Genomic DNA, 16692 nt, shown 5'->3' on the forward strand with positions numbered 1-16692 from the left:
CGGTCTCCCTCCGCGAGCTCGGCGCCCCGTCCCGCCCCGTTGGTCCATTGGAGCCATGGCGTCTCTCGGTGAAGTCCAGGCACGGCTTCCCTTTGCTGAAGGCCTCCCGCTTACTTCCAGGTTAGAAAGCCCGAGGGAAAGAGGCTCCACTCCTGAGGAAAGAGCCCAGCTTAGTTACTCCCCTCATGTAGATCCAAGGCTCGGGTGTCCACAGACAACTCCACGCGGTGGACGGTGGCGGGCCGGCCTCGAACCCTCGCGAGACTCTAGCGGGGCCGGGGAGGCGCGGGGGCTGTTGGGACTTGTGGTCTCTTCGGCGCAGAAGGGCGGGGCCTCACGGTCCTTGCTCATTCTGGCACAGCCCGTGGTCTGTCCTCACGCTCCTGCCGTGATGGCGCCAAGCTCCTGACTCCGCGTCTCTCCGCCCGCCTGAGGGCGCCCTCCGTGGCCTGGAGCTCAGAGAGGTGGGCGGGCTCCGCCCAGCCACCCCCGGAGCCTTTTCTTCGCGCCGCTTCGCTGGCTCTCGCCCTGGGCTCCCTGTCCCCTGCGCGTGCTGCGGGACCGCCTAAGCTCGCGCGCCTCTCAGCCGCACGTGGCCCTTGCACAACGCTGGGCGTTTTTAGCTATCTAGTTAAGAAGATTGCATCTGGATTCGCTGAAACGTCGCCAGCGACTTTGTGGAACTCTGGTATGTTCCACGTCTCTGAGCGTGGGCAAGCCTGGCTTGACCGCCAAAATGGTTCCTGGAGGAGAGACCATCGGTGGGGCTGGCGGGGCCATTCACTCGTCTGCTCAATTACAGAGCATTTAGCGGGGTGAAGCCCTGTGGGCGTCACAGGTGGGACAGACAGGGACGCCCCTCTCTGGGATCTCCGAGGCTTGTGTTAGTGATGGATGAAAGGACACATAGCGAACGTTCAAGTAAAGGGTGGAATCGCGTTGAAAAGATCCTTAGAAGTAGCGTGGGGACTGGACAGTGCCTGGAGGCTATGGCACTCACTGTAAGGAGGGACCCGCACCCCATGTTTGAGGAACACTGGGGCATACTTCACACGTGAGGGGTTAGCAGAGTAAAGCAGCTCCGAGAAAACACTGGTGAGTGTGTGTGGAGGGTCCAGAGTGTCAGGAAGTAAGTCTGCACAAGTAGTTGGGACACGGCTTTGAATGACTGGATTTACAGTGACAGATTTTGGATCTGGATTCCATCTGGAACCGTAAAATATAAAGAAATGTGGGAATTAATATTCACAAAATACACATAGATGTAGAAAAAAAATCCAGCAATGTAAACTGCCCGAGCAGGATTATCTCACTAGCAATGTTTGTATGAAGTTAATAGCACACAGACTGATCACTTTCTTGAATTTGTTTGTATTGCTCTTTGAACTTAAAATTGTGAGGTTTTCAGTGTGGCTGTAATGAGACTGGCTTGGCAGAGATTCGTGAGTTACTACCCACTGTTCTACTTATTTTTTCTTGTGAAGACTTACTGTCTCAGAAGGGTTTTAGATCAAACACAATTTAAAGCATGCATAATTTGGATGACTTTCCAAATTTAGAGCAGGGTAGTTGACCACAAAATGACATTCAGATGTAAAGGGGAATGAAGATCTGGAGAACAAAGTGATTATGTTGAGTATTTTTTTTCCCATCATGAATGACATTAGGAATACCAGTATTTGGAGTTATCTTAAAATTTAGGAAAAAAAATGTTACCTTCTATCATGTTTTAGTATATACAAGGAAATTAGAAGTCTAATGTATATTGTGGTAAAACCATAGGGAATATTTTAGCTTTTTGATAAAACGTGTATGTCTGTGTGCATTGAATTAATCTGTGAAGACTTTTGAAGATGAAGGTCAGAGCCTTAATTTAACAGAGCCAATTAAATCAAGCCAAGTCACTTTGAAGCATTCCTGAGGTAGATATACTTAATGGCTGTATTGTGGAGAATGGCTTAGATGGGTTGAGAGATCAGCTAGAAGGTTGAACAGTCATAAAGCCAAGAGGTGCTATTGGTTTGAGGAAAAAGTGAATGTATTTTTAGATAGGTTATAGGGAACTAATTTGGAATAATACCACTAAATCATAGCAAACTGGTTTAAGAATAGAGATCTGGTTGTGAGTCAGATGTTGCAGCTGAAAGAAGCATTAGGGATTTGACTTTTGTGACCTTGAAAGGAACATCTAGGTGAGGTTGGGGTATTAGAGAATTTCCTTCCTTCCTTCCTTCCTTCCTTCCTTCCTTCCTTCCTTCCTTCCTTCTTTCCTTCCTTCTCTTCTTCTCTTCTCTTCTTCCCTCCTTCCCTCCACTGGTGGCTCATGCCTATAATCCTAGCTACTTAGGAGGCAGAGATCAAGCGGATTGCAGTTCGAAGCCAGCCAGGCAAATAGTTCATGAGACCCTATCTTGAAAAACCCTGTCACAAAAAGTTGGGCTGGTGGAGTGGCTCAAGGTGAAGGCCCTGAGTTCAAGTGATGGTGGAGAAGATGCAGGGTTTGGTAAGCAGCTAGGTCATATTCTTAGAACATTGCTTATGGCATATAAGGACAGAAAGATACTGGCTGTTATTTATGAAGAACATAGCACAGAATAACCCCAGCTTGCTTGTGTGCAGCAGAATGTCTTGGATCTAGCTTGCTTGTCCTTGTATTCATTTATTATGTCAAATCACCTAATACATTTTCAGTGTTCATCCCATGTTGGCCATAGAGATTTCTGCTCCAGATGTGATCAGTGGAGTTCACTTACCACTGAGGGATGCAGATATCAATTAATTACAAAAGGAATTATCCAGCTGAAATTGTGATAACTGATTTGACAGAGTATGGAATGTTAAAGGCACCTGTATCAGAAGGAACTGACATAGCCTGAGGGTATCAAGAGTAGAATGAACCTTGTTGACAGCTAAAAGCAATTTCTCTTGTTATCATGCCATCATCTCCTATCCTCGTGTCATTATGGGTTTTCTGTTCATTTTTGTGCTCAGTCTCCCCTCCCTTGAGCATTTGAAGTGTAGTTTGCCAGTGATTTAGGGGATAGGGCGAGAAGACTTTCAGGAACCAAGGTTTTGGAAGTATCTTTCGCAAACCAGTTACTGCTACATTATGGTGACTAAATGTGAACTAAGTGGCCATTTAATTTTATTCATGCTACATTGATTCCCATTAGGGGAAGAAAAGGGTTTGCGGAATGGGAAATCAATGATCAGCCACAGCCACGCAGGCTTGGCCTCTTAACATCCTTTGGAGAAACCACAGCAAGTACCATGCCTATCAGTTCTTATTAGGGATTTTTGGTAACAGCTAATGAAAGCTAGTCTTTTTTTTTTTTTTTTCCTTTCCATTTAAAATTTTAATGCTCTCTGGGTAAAGTGATTGGGGAATAAACATCCATTCCTGTATCTGCAGGAAAGCAAAGGTACTATTGCTGCCATGGTTTTGAATTTATATAGATAGCGTCTGAGTGTTGGCTTAGTGCTTTTACAATCAGTTTAAAAAGATAGCCTGAAATCACCTCTGTCAAAATTTATTTGGTGTGATTCAGAAAAAATGTATTTTCTTAAGAACGAGTCTATGATGTGGAAGAAGTTTGATCAGTCAAGACTAGATAGACCATATTAACGTGACCTCAAATGAGTAAAGCTGTTAATTAAAAGAAATGAAAGAAAATAAAAACAAAAATTACAAAAGTAGAAATACAACCCTGAAGGATGTCAACTCTCTGCATGATACGGTTTGTAACTCAGGCACCCAGGAATGTTTATGAGTGACAATATATGTCTCTTAATATGCCATCTTTAAAGCATTAGATTTTATTTACAGGAATGGTTGGCAAACTCTTTTTGTATAGTGCCAGAGTAAATATTTCAGGCTTTAAAGGCCATACTATTTCTGTTGCAACTATTCAGCTTGTGAGGTTCTAATGCAAGAGCAGTGATACATAAATGAATGGGCATGGCTGTTTCAATTAAAGCATGGTTTATAGAAGCAGGACATGAAACTTTTCTGTGAACTGTGGTTTGCCAGCCTCTGATTTATAGTACATCTGAGATCACGTAGTGAATAGGGAGTGTTATAAATTGGAATCATTGGTAGCTGAAAGCTCATGAAAGCAGAGATGAACTTCTTGTGGACTATTGTATCCTTGTGTCCAGCACAGTGCCTGAGAGGTAGGAGTTCATTCAACATATCAGTTGAACAAAGAGATAAGTAGCAAGGATATCTGCTGGAAAATTATGTAAGATTTCTAGGTCTTGTGACAGGTTATCTGGGATACTACCATTTTGGGTAGAACAGATACTGCATTTGAGTACTTAGTTCAAATAACTCCAGAGAAGACGTCTAATAATGTAAAAGAGCCTGTGCTATAAAATGATAGTGAGAAGCAATAGGTCTGAGACTCTTCACCAGTAAAGGTACAAATTGCATCCTTTGGAAGGGAGCTGAGAGAAAATGTATTTCTGCCTCCCTCCTACTTTAGGACTTCCATTGTTTGCCATGGTTTTGTGTAACTTTGTTAGCATCAGTGGTACATGTCTTTCTCTTGCCCCATCAGATACTTTTCCCAGGTCCCTGTAGCCTCCCACAGTCCTCAGGATGAGTCACAGCTCTTTGCCAGATCTGGTAACTAATCCCTCCTCTCATGCCTTTAAGCCTGCGGTAAGTGCCATACTGTTGTTGTTACCAACTATGGGTCTTTGTGTTGTACCTTAGGTGGCTCACACTTCTAGAAACCATATGCTCATTACTCAGACCATCAGCTTTTTGCCTGGACCTGATGGTCCAGGTAGTAACCTTAGCACTTTTTCAAAGATACCTATTTTGTGTCACTAAATGACTTAATTTCATCATAGTCAGTGACTGTGGCTTCTATTTCTTATAATTGAAACACCTCAGGATAAAAGTGGACCTGGAAGGTGGTTCATTTAACCTTCCTAATCAGAAGTAGAGGATGTTCTACTACATTGCCGTCACACCCTGCTGTGCGGTGAATACCTTCCACAACACAGAACTCACTACTTCCTAAGCTGTCTCAGACATCTGTAGACACATCTGATGGATAGAGCATGTACACACTACTTCCATCCACAGTCCTTGTCCTGTGCATTAGGATTTTGTGAAATAAATCTAATGTGCACCTCATTCTTTTATTCTTCAGGCAGCAGGCTTTCAAGCTTTTTTGCTGTTCTGTTTAAAAACAGAGGGCCTAGAACAGAATCTCTTTTTCCCTGTTTTGTCTCATCATACTCAACTATACCTGGAAGGATAAAGATGACAAGGAACAACATCTCTTCCTCTCTTGTTTGCAAGTGTAATGGAGAATGTAATCCTGCTCCCTTTCCATTCCCTACCTCTGCTATTTAAGCACCACACATCTTGTGAAAAATTGTCTTTGATGACTACTTAATTTATTTTCCATTACTGGACTCAGATATATTTAGAGACTTTCTATCAAGGGGGCAAGCTAGCTTTCAAATTGCAAATCTTAAGAGAACAATGTTTACTATCCCATGTTTGTTTGCTTTTCCTCAAAATACCAAATTATACTAATCAGGCTTTTATTACTTTGGACTACACTATTTTAAAATATTTTTCTGAATTTTATTTAGGTTTAAGATTTAAATAATGGACATCAACAGACTCATATATTTTTCATATTTTGCTCTATTTTATTTTTATTGTATTTTTCCTGGACATTCATTCTGTGCTGTGTTCTTCATTATCTACCTTACATCTTGGGAATATAACAAAATATATTAAAATTCATTATTTCTTGGTTGATGATCAAACTGACTTTAAGGAAATGTTCTGAAGTAGGTTCTTAAGTATACCATTAATTTAAGTCAATTTTTGTAATGAAAGTTCAATTTATTTTTTTAACAGGACTCCCAAATATCTGTCAGCTTCTCTAATTCTTCTGATTTATTCAGTGAGCTCATTCCTTATTTTATTTTTGATTAGATTGCCTTCACCATGGTGGAACTTTGGAAAATAAATCCTCTTGTTTTTAATGTGTGCTTTAGTTTAATCTGAATGAGTGGAAGAATAAAAACAACACATTAGAAAGTAATTTTGATTGTTGGAGAGAGAGAAGTGACTTTCTTAATCTTTAATCTAATTGTTAGGTAATGTATTTCAGAGACTGCTTATTGATTTTCTTTTCCTTTATCTCCTTTTTAGTTCCATGAATATCTATCCCTTGCAAGATTAAAAAACAAAACATGCTAGTGATTCTTCTAAAATTCTCCCAAGTAGGCTTTATATACTAGCTGATTATCTGTGATCCCTTTCTTTTTATTTCTTAGAACAATATAGGAAAAAGCTACTTTCTCTTCTGAATCCTTTGTTTACTTGTGTAAAGTTATATTGTTCATGCATTAGTTTGTATTTTATTCATTTTCTTATTCTTCCTAATTCCTCCCCCCTACCACTAGATTAAAAGCCTCTGAAAGAAGGGACATCCTTATCTCCAATGTCTGGTAACAATCAGTGATGTGGAATGTTTGCTGACAAAGTCTAAATTTCTTATGAGAAATAGGGCACAGAGCACTATGGTATAGTTCTCAAGAGGCTGCTGTTTCCAAAAAATAAACTAAAGGTGTATCCCCCAAAATTAACCATTATCATAAAGATAGTTTTTGTATTTATTTATTGATTTATTTATTTTTGGTGGGACTGGGGTTTGAACTTGGGGCTTCACACTTGCAAAGCATGCACTGTACTGTTTGAGCCACACCTCTAGTTCAGTTTTTATGTTCTAATTAAAAAATGTGCCCACTATCCATCATACATCTTCTTATTTGATAATTACTGTTTCAACTATGTTAACAAATAGATTTTTTAAATTACATGTATTACATATCATATATTTCCAATAAACTCTCTTCATTAAAATAAGTTTCCCCAAACTGAAATATGTTACTATAAATGCCATGTGAATGTAAGTAAATACAACATAATTGCAGACAGCGATTAACAGCAACTGTTTAAGCTCAAAGACCCTGAGAGTGTATTTCATATCAGATTGCTATAAAAATATTTAGTGGTAAATGTTTCCTATTCTTTCCCAAAAAGATGGCTACTTCATGAGATTGGCTAAGGAAGGAACTGATTCAAGCTGCACAGCTAGCAGCAGAGTTATTTTATTATTAATGTGCCTATCTCTTTTTCATTGTCCATTGATAAAAAGTTGAAGGTCTGTAAAGAATTAAGGAAACAACTTCAAAGAATAGTTCAGGTAGTCTGAGTAAATATTTTATCAACATTATTTGTACGTTTTATATTTTCCAGTAAATTTGGTGTTTCTGACTTGGGTCCCTTACTTCATTGACCTGATGTTGGAATCACATTAGAACCTTCTCTCACTTGCCCTGTTACTTTCTAATCTGGCAGCTAGCCCTGTCATTTTATAAGCGTGTGAAGTTTCCCATATTCTTTGTTCACACTTTCAGCGTTTGGGCCTGGTTCTTCTTTCAGTCCACTTTACTGTGTACTCTTAATCCCCTAGCTTCTTCCTCCTCAGCAAACACTCTTTCTTCAAACACTACTTGGATTATTTTATGCATTTACTCTGAAGGGTGAGCTGGCTTCTAGCATCTACTGCAGGAAGTGCAAACTTCTCACACTGACTTTTAAGATCCTACCCTTTTATCTTATTTCCCTTTATTCCCTAAAATATTGTATTCTTTAGTCAAGGAGGTCATGCATGCTCCCATAAATATCTGTACCCTTATATGCTGTCTGTTCTTTCCATTACATTTGAAATACTGTATTGCCCTCTTTTTGCTTCTCTTGAGTTCTACTTATTGTTAAGAACTACAGGTTCACTTCAGAGGTCCTTCTTCCTTCCATTTAAACCAACCTACCCTGGCCTTTTTCCTATACCCCTTAATAGATGTAGAGTTCAGCCCTTGCTCAGACACTCTGTTTGAAGGCAGTGGGCCTGGTATTGAATCATGTCCACATACTAGTCCCAAATGTATCAAGCATTGTGATGTTCGAGTTCATAGAGATCACGTGTCAGCTAACTACTTTTAATCTCCTCAGCAACTTTATAAGTTAGGAACTGTTTTGATTTCCATTTTACAGATGAGCTAATAGAGGCACAGAGAAGGTAAGTAATGTCTGTCAAAGGCCACACAAATAGGAAGGGGCAGAGTGAGGAAGCCTGGCTTCTGAACATATTCTCCTAGTCCTTACACTTAACCTTGCCTTTTCTATACATATTTAAAATGATTTTGGTGGAGATTTTTAGGGTTCATTGATAAGTTATATGACTTCCTCCTGTCTCATTAGAGAGTCTTAAGGAAAAAAACCAAACCCTCTTTCTTTTTTTTTCTTTTCTTTTCTTTTCTTTTTTTCATTTTTCTTTTATTATTCATATGTGCATACAAGGCTTGGTTCATTTCTCCCCCCTGCCCCCACCCCCTCCCTTACCACCCACTCCACCCCCTCCCGCTCCCCCCCCTCAATACCCAGCAGAAACTATTTTGCCCTTATCTCTAATTTTGTTGTAGAGAGAGTATAAGCAATAATAGGAAGGAACAAGGGTTTTTGCTGGTTGAGATAAGGATAGCTATACAGGGCATTGACTCACATTGATTTCCTGTGTGTGGGTGTTACCTTCTAGGTTAATTCTTTTTCATCTAACCTTTTCTCTAGTTCCTGGTCCCCTTTTCTATTGGCCTCAGTTGCTTTAAGATATCTGCTTTAGTTTCTCTGCATTAAGGGCAACAAATGCTAGCTAGTTTTTTAGGTGTCTTACCTATCCTCACCCCTCCCTTGTGTGCTTTCGCTTTTATCATGTGCTCATAGTCAAATCCCCTTGTTGTGTTTGCCCTTGATCTAATGTCCACATATGAGGGAGAACATACGATTTTTGGTCTTTTGGGCCAGGCTAACCTCACTCAGAATGATGTTCTCCAGTTCCATCCATTTACCAGCGAATGATAACATTTTGTTCTTCTTCATGGCTGCATAAAATTCCATTGTGTATAGATACCACATTTTCTTAATCCATTCGTCTGTGCTGGGGCATCTTGGCTGTTTCCATAACTTGGCTATTGTGAATAGTGCTGCAATAAACATGGATGTGCAGGTGCCTCTGGAGTAACAGTCTTTTGGGTATATCCCCAAGAGTGGTATTGCTGGATCAAATGGTAGATCGATGTCCAGCTTTTTAAGTAGCCTCCAAATTTTTTTCCAGAGTGGTTGTACTAGTCTACATTCCCACCAACAGTGTAAGAGGGTTCCTTTTTCCCCGCATCCTCGCCAACACCTGTTGTTGGTGGTGTTGCTGATGATGGCTATTCTAACAGGGGTGAGGTGGAATCTTAGTGTGGTTTTAATTTGCATTTCCTTTATTGCTAGAGATGGTGAGCATTTTTTCATGTGTTTTCTGGCCATTTGAATTTCTTCTTTTGAGAAAGTTCTGTTTAGTTCACATGCCCATTTCTTTATTGGTTCATTAGTTTTGGGAGAATTTAGTTTTTTAAGTTCCCTGTATATTCTCCAAACCCTCTTTCTAAATGCCTTTCATTTAATCTCTCTGTGTGTGTGTGTGTGTGTGTGTGTGTGTGTGTGTGTGTGTGTGTGTGAGTATGTGTGTGTGTCTAAGTTGCAGTGGTAGTAGCCTGACAGAGTCATTATAGCAGGTATGAGATGACCACAGGGCAGCTTAGGGAGGCCTGATCTTATTTGGGTTATGCTTATCATATGCATCCAAGTCTAAGGACTATACTGTGGAAAGAAACATTCAGTAAGATGAATAATAAAAGCACTGAGTAGCAGTGTTAACTGGGTAGTTTTGAGAAAGCACCTCTGTGATACTGAATTCCATGTCACAGAATTATTAAATGAGGAAATGAATGTAAAGTAAATAACTAGTGATCAGAATGCAAAGATGTCAGGAGATTTTGTAGTCTTTCCCTTTGAGGTTAACTATGCTCCCTACTTTAGACAGGCTAATAGTTTTCTCTTCCCTACTTGTGCTTATCCTGTTACCCAGGCCTTCATTTCCATATCAATACATCATTTCCCTAATGTATCCTCTCTTTTCTTAAGTACTGCTTTCTTTCTGAAGCTTTCTGTAATTCCTTACCTAGAGTTAATTACTCCTTTCTGTGAACTATTCCACTTCTGTTTTAGTGTCTTTTGTGTTTGCAGTGGTTTGGATGTGGCTTGACTGCATGGATGCTGAGAGGTTGGTCCCTAGTGTGGTGTTGCTGAGGGGTGGTGGGACCTTTCAAAGGTGAAAGGTAGGGATTAGTGGGAAGTCTTTACTTAGGTCACTGGGGGAGCTACCTCTGGAAGAGATTAAGGTAGCTCTTATAGGACTGGGAACTCTTGTGAGAGGAGTTGTTATAAGAGTAAGGCCACCTCTGAACTGATCTCTGGCCTCCTCTTTTGAGATGTCATTTCTTCCTTCAACAAGTGATCCCACCATTTGCTGTGGGGCCCTCACCAAAGCCTACACCATACTGTTGGATTCTTATCCTACAAAACTATGAGCTAAGACCTTTGCTGGACAAACTATATCCAAACTATAGAAGCAACTTATAATCCTTTATCATTATCATTCAGGTACAACATGGCTTAATGTTTCCCACTGAGCTAAGTGATAGAAACAGCAAAGTGCCTGTCTCTATGAGCTTACTCAGTGACCAGCAGGGGAAGAGAGATCCTCAAGTGGCTGTTGGTACTACCCTGTGAAAAGAATGACCCTATAGTTCAGTGGAAATGTGGAACCAGGGTGAGAAAGGAGGGAGAGGTAAACCTAGAGGACTTCAAAGAGAGGCATTTGGACTGGCCATAAAGATTGAGTGAAGAGTCTCTAGGAAGGGAAATGGGGAAAGATGTATTCTTCAGAATGCACATCATGGACAAGGCTTACAGTTAGGAAATGAGTGGTTTATTAGTCCAGCAAAAGTTCCCATAGCTGGACTGTCTTTAGGCAGCAGAGAAGTTCAGCAAGGGCAGCAGTGTTTTTGATCCTCAACAGAATTGTGGTGTGACTGTAGATCTAATTTAAAAGCAATTTTGAAAAAAAAGTTTTACTTCTTTTTCCATTATATCAGTCTGAACTATTACCAAGACCTGACCATTTAACACCTTAATATCATCTTGGGTGGGATTGACAAAAAGGTTCGTGGTTGTAACTGATTATGTTCATCACCAAATTGGAGTTTTAGTGATGGGTGTCCCTGGAGAGGGGTTTTACGAATTCAAAATCACCAGAGGAGGCTGCCATAATGAAAAGGACCCTTATACTATGGTGTTAAGAGAAGTGGGTATGAGGAATTTTTCATAGAAAGCTTGTCTTTGGAGGGTGATTTAGGAAAGTGGACTTTATATTTTATTTTTGAAGGTGGATTTGGGGTTAATAAGCAGAGATTGTAGAGTGTCGAAGGAATTTCTAAGAGTTGATCATTAGAAAATTAAATTTTCAGTCATGTTTCTGTCTATGGAAGCTGGACTGGACTTCAGTTCTGTCTTTAGGTGACTTGCTAAGTCATTCCTTGTGATATCCAACTCTTACGAGTTCTTGGCATATATTCAGCAATGTTTTGGTATCAAATTTTATTGTAGTTGAAATTGTAAAATAGTTTTGTGTAAAAATGCTAATTTACTGTTTCAGTTGGTAGCCAAAATAAAAAGATTAAAGATTAAAAGATCTTTAAAGATTTAAAGATCTTCATTTCCTACTATGTGACTTTTGGCAGATTATTCTATGTGCTCCTATTTGGATATCAATAAAACAGGAATAGATAATAACAGTAATATCACAGGGTTATAGAGAATCAAATATGATAACAGATACAAACCTATATATGTACTGTTGTACAAATTCTGCCTTTCAGTGTAATTTTTTGGACTGAAGGCATGACTCAAGTGATGAGTGCAAACCTGCCTAGCATGCTTGAGGCCCTGAGTTTAAATCCCTATACCACCAAAACAATCAAGTAATTGTTTTCCTTTTTCTTTCTCTTTTTTTTTTGGGTGGTGCTGGGGAATTGGACCCAGGGCCTCACATATATTAAGCAAGTATTGTACCACTGATATATACCTCCAACCCCCAGGTTTTCCTTTTCTTTATCATGTAATAGCTTTCCAAAATCTTTGAACACCCCACTAAAGAAATGAAATATCAAATGATATTATCTATTTTTTTCTATAGAGTAAGCGTTCTCTTATTAGCTGAGTCTATTCCTAAATGTTTTCACCATGAACAATAAATGTTAGTTCATCCAGAATGACAGAAGAGTAATGGTAAATTAATCTAAAGTTGTTAACCATACTTCACTATGTGGAAGCATCTCCAAACTTCCACATAAGCATATAGCTTCTTTCTATATTTATTTCTCCTTTTTTATTAATAAAAACATGCACAAGCTACTTGCCTCTGAAAAGAAATACCTGGAATCATTTTATTTATTAAGAATTAATTTGAAAGTAGCCATTGGCGTTCTAGTTTAGCTCCCTTATTTTGAAAGACAAAGCATGTGTATGTCTGTGTGTATCCATGTGCAACACACACACACACACACACACACACACACACACACACACAGTGCTGAACCATGGATGCAGACTGTTAGTTATTTTTTCTCATTCTAAAAGACCCTGAGTTTTTAATAGTTAAGAAAATGTAAATATTTTCGCTAAGAAAGATTTTTTTGTTTATTTTCTGGTGATAAGAGAGTTGTAATATGACATGATTGGGCTAAAAAGCTATGTATTTGTTATTACTGTTATTATTAATATCCTCTTGTTATCAATTGTGCTGTTATAGACAGTCAACTCTTCCTGTTGCTGATAAAAGAGTGAAAGGAGAGAAATGAATTTGTGCATTATATATATGTATATATATATAATATGTATATATTTATATAACACTCTTATATGAGCATATCTGTATCATAATTGCAACCTTTGCCAGCTCCTAGCAGATACTAGTCACTGTGTTAAATTTGAATTATCTCATTTGATCTTCATCATAACCATAAGAGATAGTTTGTTATTTGCCTCATTTTTCAGATAGGCAAACACACTTACAGTGGTTAAGTAAACAGTGTTCATGTGGTGGACCTTGGATTTTAAACAAGCTGTTGGACTTCACAGCTGTAACTTAGCTGCCACAGGGCACTGCCTGGGTGCTTGTGAAATCACAGATTCAGAACTGGAAAAGACATTGGTCAGTCTGTATAGGTTTCACATCAGTGCTGAACTCTGTCCTCATTTCAGACAGATGGCCATTCAGTCTCTGCTTGAGAAGCTCCAGTAATTGGAATTTCATAACTTGTCAAGATAACACATTCTATTGCTGGACAGCTCCTATCACTAGACATCTTACTCACCTGTTCATTGGAAGTGTGTCTCCCTGTAATTTCCAAGTATTGGTTCTGGTTCTGCTTCTGAAGAAATATTGAATAGCTATCTTCTTTCTTTTACTGGCAGTACAAGTACTGTATTCCTAAGTGTTATCTTTATGGCAGCTGTAAATGTGGTTTGCAGACCCTTTGCCAACACCATCTCAGTTTCTGAGAGTCCAGTTTAATGGGTTGTTTTTGACAAGCTACAAGACACTGGCTTGAACACAGCATTGAGGCAATTGATGCAGCAGACAGACTTCTAGGATGAGCCATAACATCTTGGTTAAAATCTCAGCACTAATACTTGCTGTGTGACATTGGGCAAGCAACGATTTAGCTGAGCCTAAGGCCTTCATCATTAACAGGGGTACAATAGCCAGCCTAATGTATAACACTCTTACGGTCTCAAATAAAATGGTACTTGGGAATATACTGTATGTATGCCAGCCTATACCTTTCAACTTCTCTTTCCTTGGCCTTCTTTTTCATGTTCCTCTATATAGGCATAAATTCCCTTTGTGTCTTTGCTAAAATGTCACCTGCTAATTGAAGCCTTTCCTGACCAGTATATGTAAAATTGAGTATAATACTTTATCTTCTGTTTTCCTCTTACCTGCATGTTTCTCAGTTGTGTTTATCACAGTCTGATATCTATATCTATATCTATATACACATTTAAAAAGTTTACTTTGTGACTCTTCCCACTAGAATTAAAATAGTATGAGCTTAGTAACTCATCTGTTTTCATTATTGCTGTGTTCTCAGGACATAGTATGTGACCAACAGACACTTGTTAAATAAATTAATGAATTACCATCAGACTTAATATTTCAAAGAGGTCTGGTCATCAAAGAGCACAGTGAGATGCTTCTCATTTTTTTTAGCAGAGGAAAATATACATCTGTCACATATACAAAGTGTTATTTTAATGCTTTAATTTCATATCTTTATTGGTCAGTTAATTCCCTTATGTCCTCCAGAGAGTGTTTTTTGGCAAAATAGTTACCTGGAGTTGAATATTACAATTCTAAAATGTTAGTTAAAATGGAAAAATGAAGTTTGTCACTGGTTTTCTTTTCTGATAACCCAAGGTCACAGTTTAGAGGGCAAATCCGTGCTGATTTTTATTTTATTTATTATGTATAATTTTTATTTTTTATTGTTGTATTGGGGGTATATTGTGACATTTACAAATGTTTTTACAATATATCATAGTAGAATTCATCCCTTCTATCATTCTTCTTTATCCCCCCTACCCCCGTTCCTGGAATAGTTTCAACAGGTCTCATTTTCCCATTTACACACATAAGTAATATTTCCATCATATTCACCTCCTACACCCTTCCTTATATCTTCCCCCGTCCTGCTGGTAACAGCCTTGCCCGATAGGAACTGTTTTGCCTTCTTGTTCTGGTTTGAAAAAAAAGACATTTTTGTTTGTTTAAGATAGTTACATAGGGTAATTTTTATTTTAAGGTAACAACCAGTTATTGAATATCCTGTTCATGGTCTATAACCCTTCGTCTTTTTGATTTCTGATTGACAGTGTATCTGATGGCTGCTTTTGTCTAAAAGTGAACACAGCCTTACGTAGTTGGTTATTCCCATGGAATGAACTGGGTAAGGGAGACAGAAATTCTCAAGTGTTTAGGACATACAAGTAGGCAATTAGGTAGGACCAGAGGTGTTCTAAAATCTGAAATTGTCTCCCAGCATGAACAGAGCCTAGGACACATGCTACCTGCTTAGAGTTCTCAGGAAAACCTCATTCATTTTCCTAAAGGGAGATGGGGGATATGATTAATGGGGGTATAGGAAGTGTATAATTTCCAGACTGATTGCTGTTTTGTGGTTTAGTTACATGCACAGCCAGATAGCTGGATGCCTGGTTTAATAGAAGAAAACAACCAAAGTCAGCAGAACGTCTGATTTTAGCAGGTAAGTTATGAATTAGTAGGCATACTGAACAGGGAAGAATTTCCTCACAGCAAAATGTATCATGGGATATTATCAGAGAGACAGACAGAAAGAGGGAAGGAGGAAGGAAGGAAGGAAGGAAGGGAAGGAGGAGGAAAAAGGAAAAGAAGGAGAGAGATCGAGAGAGGTTTTTTCCTTGTCCAAGAGAGTTGACTCCAGACCTGTGAATTATTGATTTCGCTTTTTTATTGTTGAGTGTTTGCATGTCTACCCAGATCAACTAATCTGTTAGCAGTTAGTGCTATGTTAGACTGTTCTGAATTTAAATCTGCAGAATCATGTTTGGTCAGAGTGCCTGAAAAATCCCATGGCTGCCTATTTAAACTTATTTTTATTATGCTCTAAAATGTTTTTCAGTCAGTAGGGGTGCTTACAGAAGAATGCTATAAATTTAACGTTGCTACATACCAAAGCATCGTGTGTATGTTTGGTATAAAATGTCCAATGAATGGTTTATTTGCATTCTGTTTTAAATAGGAAGTGGGGATATAAGGATAATCTGTATTTATGGTAGATGTATAAAATATTTTTATGATTTAACAAAATATATTGGAATTTAAATTATTTTATGGGGGACATCATTGATTTAAGGTCAGGACAAACTTTATTTTATTTATTTATTTTTTCTTTTATTATTCATATGTGCATACAAGGCTTGGTTCATTTCTTCCCCCTGCCCCCACCCCCTCCCTTACCACCCACTCCACCCCCTCCCTCTCCCCCCACCCCCTCAATACCCAGCAGAAACTTTAGTTAGTAACAACAATCATGACTGAAACTTGTTAAGTATGACTTGGGAAGTGAACACTTGGGTGTAGACCTAATTGTTTTTCTAGTTACCACAAGAGTTACATTATGGATTCAAACTCACTGTTAGTATCAGGTGGGACAGTGGCCTAGTAATGAATAAATGAATAAAGGGAAAGAAAGCAAAAAGTGAATAATTATGTGATCCAAGAAAGTCTTAAGACTTATCTCTCCGCTCCAAATAAAAAGTATTATAATAGCATAGCTGTAATAGTACTAGTACTAGTACTGATGAGAAAAATTCTACTATATGTTTATTACTTGTCATAATGCTTTTTTATTATGATTTATTTTAGCCTTTAGGATAATCCTGTGATATTGTTGCTAGCAAAGTTTTTGTTTTATGGATAAAGAGAGATGTAGAGATTACTGTGAGTCATTCAATTGGCAAAGGGAAGGGCTGGATTCACCCTGGAAGACATCTTTCTCTGAATTCTATAGCTTAGTTCTTCTACTAGCCAATCAAATTGAGGATATATTCACATTGTATTCAAGCCTTCTTGGAGGTGTTGGTAAAGGAATGAAAAATGAAAA

General features: G+C 38.7%; 1 protein-coding gene across 4 annotated transcripts in view; it reads left to right on the plus strand.

The window, feature by feature from the left end:
• Positions 1-334: 334 nt before the first annotated feature.
• Positions 335-16692, plus strand: part of Mei4 (meiotic double-stranded break formation protein 4) — a 178294-nt gene continuing 161936 nt past the window's right edge. For 3 of the 4 annotated variants that reach the window (XR_012449834.1, XM_074079556.1, XM_074079570.1), the window contains exon 1: positions 335-688. The gene's annotated coding sequence lies outside the window, so the exon portion shown is untranslated. Of the gene's footprint in view, positions 689-15231; positions 15313-16692 lie in introns of all 4 variants that reach the window. The other variant, XM_074079562.1, reaches the window with a different exon arrangement.

The sequence above is a fragment of the Castor canadensis genome, chromosome 1 (assembly GCF_047511655.1).
Source record: "Castor canadensis chromosome 1, mCasCan1.hap1v2, whole genome shotgun sequence".
NCBI classification, from domain to species: Eukaryota; Metazoa; Chordata; class Mammalia; order Rodentia; family Castoridae; genus Castor; species Castor canadensis.